Source organism: Macaca thibetana, chromosome 5 (assembly GCF_024542745.1).
Source record: "Macaca thibetana thibetana isolate TM-01 chromosome 5, ASM2454274v1, whole genome shotgun sequence".
Lineage (NCBI taxonomy): Eukaryota > Metazoa > Chordata > Mammalia > Primates > Cercopithecidae > Macaca > Macaca thibetana.
In genome coordinates, this window is record NC_065582.1 from 154,507,530 (window position 1) to 154,512,895 (window position 5,366).

A 5,366-nucleotide genomic window follows, 5' to 3' on the forward strand; every position below is an offset into this window, starting at 1 on the left:
TATGTTACTGTTTTGCTTGTTTTTGGTCTTTTTTGTCTCCCTCTTCTTTCTTTCCTCTTTATTTTCCTTCTTCTTCTTAAATAATTTTTCAAATTATATATTTTTTGCCTAGCAGTCAGTCACTTCTTACATATGAATCCTCCTTGTCATCAATTTGCTTACCCAAAAGATGAAGTAGCATCAATATTTAGAAGCAAAAATCTAAAACTTTTATTAACTATACATTTAAAAATAATTTATGAAGTGTAAATCCACTAAATTCAGATATTTATAAAATGTAGTCCACACACACACGCTACAGACATTTGCAAAACATTAATTTTGTTTAGTACTCAAATTAAAATATGATTATTATGGTTTTATTAAATATGTTCATAAAAATTGGGAAAAAAATGAGGCATTGCTTTTAAGATGTGAAATTCACTGATTCTTTTAAAAATTAAAAACTGTAATAAAAAACAATTTTAAAAATATTAAGACAGCAAAGTTTTCTGAATTGTATTGTTAAAAGTGCAGATAAAATAACCTTTCTCAGTTTCCCATTTAAATTATCAGCTTAAAGGGTAATCATGTGAAGTAGAGGACTTTTGAATTATTTATGAATGCATTGCTTGTGTAGGGAGTTCTATATGCAGTTGCATTTCTCTTTTTGACTTTGTCTAGTGAGAGGCAGCCAATTCATTGAACAAGATTAAACATAAACACATTCGCAGAAATTCATAATGGTCTTAGGAGGAAAGGCAGCAAGGGCAATAACAACTGTAGCAGGGCTAATCCCAAATTTCAATGGCCATCATTTAATTATTTTAGCTTTTCAGTTCAAGTAATGTATCTCTTTTTGAACCCATCATATTTTGTTAATTACCACAAACTGCTCTCCTGAAGTCAGGGTCAGCACTGAGTTGCGGTCTTTTCACAGATTTCATATACTTAGTACTTAAAATGACCCCTATGATTGATAGTGTAGTAAAGCTATTTTACCGGTTGGCTAAACGCATTCATACTATGTGTGTTTTTTAATGAAAAATCTTTTCTTTTGAATTAACATTTTAAACCTAGTACTTGTGTTGCCAGAAAACATAAACTTTATAGGTTCTTCAAAAACTTTTGTTTTTCAAATTCTTACAGCACTATGTGAATTTAATAGTAGCCTATTACATATAATATTTGTTAATATACCACAGGACATATTTAAGACTTGCCACACTGAAGGTATTGTGGATTACTGAATTAGAATTTATATCCCAGGAGTGTTTTGTGGATTTCTGTGCCACATTCAGGTAGGATAATTCTTTTGCTAAATACTCCCAAATAATAAATGAGTCTGAAGTTTCAGTATAGGTAATTTGTAGATCAGTGATGTAAAATATAAATATGTAAAGCACTAACAAATAAAGTCATATCATATTTAACTTGTTTATTGAACCATTACTTCATTCACGTTTCAAGGGTTTATTGACTTTAAATAGAAGAGATACAGCAATCTTATTGAGAAGAAAATATAGTCAAATATCTAGCTTCCTTGATCACTTTGCTGTGACAGTCTTAGAACATAAAATGAGACAAAATTTTACAAATCTACGGTAGTTGAAGAAAAGCTCATTAAGAACGTACTCATTACTATAGTTTTAGCCCTTTGACAACATGATACACAGACAAAATTAGTGAAGATATGAATTATGCAATGAAAACAACAGTGTCAAATGTATATGACTCATGGTAGATCTTAATAGGCTATATGTCAATAGTGAAGTGTCAGTTACATCTACTCAGTTCCATGTCCTTTAGAGGAATAGGCTTCCCGACACTACTTCCTTGTCCACATTAGGTTGTCTAATGGGGTATGTAATAGTCAGGCATGATCGCTGATAGGTTCATGGCTGGATAGAGGGTGTAGAATCTAAAATAGCTCAGCAGTGACTCCTTTCAACTCTTTTTACATTGTTTTCTGGTCCTCCTCATGTTCTGTGTTTTTTCTTTCACTGTTGGATGGTGGGGTTAATTTATTTCTCCTTCTCATTCCATGTCTTATCATGTCTTTAGGTGATGAAATATTTCCTTTAAAAATATGCATTTATATTGTCTGTTCCACACTTTGTTCAATTACTTTATTTGAACTTTTAAGTACTCCTTCTGTATTGCTTCAGGTACTAGAAAGAAAGCTAGATGGAAATAAAATACACAAAATTCACTGGTTAATACCTTGTGATATAACTTTGCCAGACAATTGAAATAATTTAATAAAATAACATTACATATTATAAGAATGTAAATCAAGCTTTTCAACCTGCAGCTCACGGGCTGCATGTGACCCAAGACAGCTTTGAAGGTGGCCCAGCAGAAATTTGTGAACTTTCTTAAAACAATATGAGATTTTTTTAATGTGAATTCTTTTCTAAGCTCTTCAGTTTTTGTTAGTATTAGTGTATTTTATGTGTGGCCCAAGATAATTCTTCTTGTTCCAATGTGGCCAAGGGAAGCCAAAAGATTGGACACCCTTGACGGAAATCCTTGTTCTCTACAACTGAAAAGTTGTAGAGAGCATCATATTTCATGGCTTGTTCACGAAGTATCTTCTAACAACCTGCAAAGGTTACATAAACATTTTCAATATACAGCACTTCAAAACAGGGGACCCCAAACCCCAGGCCATAGTTTGGAACCAGTCTACAGCCAGTTAGGAACCAGTATGCACAACAGGAGGTCAATGGCAGATGAGTGAGCAAAGCTTTATCTATATTTACAGCCACTCCCCATTGCTTGCATTACCACCTGAACTCTAACTCCTGTTAAGATCAGCGGTGGCCTTAGAACCTCATGGTATCTCAAACTTTACTGTGAACTGCACATGTGAAGGATCTAGGTGCATGCTCCTTATGATAATCTAATGCCTGATAATCTGTCACTCCCTCCCATCATCCCCAGATGGGACCTTCTAGTTGCTGGAAAACAAGCTCAGGGCTCCTACTGATTCTACATTATGGTACATCATATAATTATTTCATTATGTATTACAATGTAATAATAATAGTTATAAAGTGTGCAATAAATGTAATGCATTTTAATCATCCCTTAAACATCCCCTCTGCCCATCTGTGGAAAACTGCCTTCAATGAAACCAGTCTCTGGTGCCAAAAAGATTGGGGACTGCTGCTTTAAAACGCTACTATATGCTTCCAATTACAAGTTCCAAACTATCTTCTGGAGAATTAGAACTTGTTCAAATCCATCAAGATAGTAAGTGACTAAGTCAATATTTCAACCTAGGTATAAATAACTTCCATGATATCTTTCTTTCTGTTTGTCTGCTCTGCCTGACAGCATTGTATTGTATTGGGGGAAGGGGATTTTATCATTTAGTTTGCTTAGCAATTTTTTTGTTATTTTATTTTTTTGACATAAAATGGCAAACTTAGTTGACTTCATCATAGCAATATCACAAATACCTTATAACTGAAATCTAGTTACTACTAGTTATTGTATTGCTGTGTGTGACAATCATTATAAGAGTTAACCAACATAATTTTCACTCAGTCGGACTTTTTTTCCTCATTTTCCTAGCTCTTGGTTTTGTTTGCTTGGTGGTGTTGTTACTGGTGGTGATCTGGTTTTCTTTGTTTAAGAAGTTTCCTCATAACTCAATATAGATGGAATCATCAATAACAATGCCTCATCTCTCAACAAAAAGGTGGGCTTAGAACTCAGAGGGAGCCTATTAGAACTCTGCATCCACAAGATGGGCCAATAAGATTATTCCCTGAAACATATTAGGTAGAGTCCATGGAAAAAGGCACAGTAACTTCCTCTATAACACACAAAAAAAGGCCCTTGAACTACTAAGTGGCTATATAGTATGGTAGCAAGGAAGAATGATAGTTGCAAAATAAAACCAATTTTCAGAGGGAATTACAGATTGATACAGGGCTCTGAAATGACCATTTAAGACATTAGATTCTTTTGTGCTTGAAGTCATTTCTAGGGAATAGACAAATTTCCAAGCTTTGTTAGTCAAGTTGCATTGTGTTACTTTTGTCACTGATAACTGAGTTTTGGCAAGTAGAGAAATTATTATGTACAAGTATGCTTCTAAAGTAACAGTATATTAAATATTGCTATGGATAAAATAGAATTGGCGGCAATTTTTTACTTAGTCAGTGAAACATTAACAATCTTCATAATATGCCGATTAAGCAGGTGACCGGTTGTAGTAATAGATGTTGCGTTTTAGAAATCGAACTGTATACTTCTCAAAACTGAAGTTTTAGAGGATTACTAGAAAATTTCTATATATTGGGGTGGATTGATTATTTACAAAAATCTCTTTTCTCAAAATAAAATCAAGTTAAACACATTCTGTTTTATGTTTCATTCCTTTCAGTTTTTGTGGTTAGGGAAAATGGAAAGGTACAGATTATTCTAAAATTTTCTAGAGAATAAAATGCTTAATTTATGAGGATAAGTGATAGGAAGAGTTCTTGATTTTTCTTTTTTTTTTTTTTTTTTTTTTGTTGAGACGGGAGTCTTGCTCTGTCACCCAGGCTGGAGTGCAGTGGCACGATCTCGGCTCACTGCAAGCTCCGCCTCCCGGGTTCCCGCCATTCTCCTGCCTCAGCCTCCCGAGTAGCTGGGACTACAGGCGCCCGCCACCACACCCGGCTAGTTTTTTTGTGTGTGTGTGTATTTTTTTAGTAGAGACGGGGTTTCACCGTGTTAGCCAGGATGGTCTCGATCTCCTGACCTCGTGATCCGCCCGTCTCAGCCTCCCAAAGTGCTGGGATTACAGGCTTGAGCCACCGCGCCCGGCCTATTTTTCACGTTGACAAAACGGATCATGTTTTTATTGATTTAGACAAGTAAATTAAGTATAAGGTGATTTATTTAGGGACTAAATTAACATTACATTTTTTTTTTAACAGTTCAGAATATAATAGGTTAATTAAGGTATTTCTCTGGTCCAGAAGACCTCTCTTGAATCTGCTTTTTACAGCTCTGCTGACTGGGAGGCCTTTCACAAGATAAGGGTGCAGGAATTATTGTTAGAACAGGACAGTTGGGGCCTGTGGAGAGCGGTGGGAGGTGAGGACGGGGTGGTAAAACTGCATCTCCAATTATACTTTCTGCTTTTAGTTTCTTTGTTACACACAAATTGGTTCCTTAATTTATTCCTTTGAGGGTTAAATTTTAGTTCAAATTTCTGTTAACTTTTATATTTTTTAATTTAAAATTTCAAATACATTAAAAAAAATCTAAATCTAGAGAATTGTAGCAAACAAAAATTAAAATGTCCCATAATCCCACGAGTCAGAGGCAATCAGGCTGATAAAAGTCTCTTGGTCATTATTTGATGTGTAGGTCCTACTCTCCTT

At 34.6% G+C, this 5,366-nt stretch overlaps 1 long non-coding RNA gene across 1 annotated transcript; it reads right to left on the bottom strand.

Annotated features, from left to right (window-relative positions):
- Positions 1–1,392: 1,392 nt before the first annotated feature.
- On the bottom strand, positions 1,393–3,752 carry LOC126955672 (uncharacterized). Its single transcript, XR_007726041.1, has 2 exons — positions 3,520–3,752; positions 1,393–2,150 (listed from the first exon to the last, which is right to left on the bottom strand). It is a non-coding gene; the product is annotated as an uncharacterized LOC126955672 (long non-coding RNA).
- Between the last annotated feature and the right edge of the window lie 1,614 nt (positions 3,753–5,366).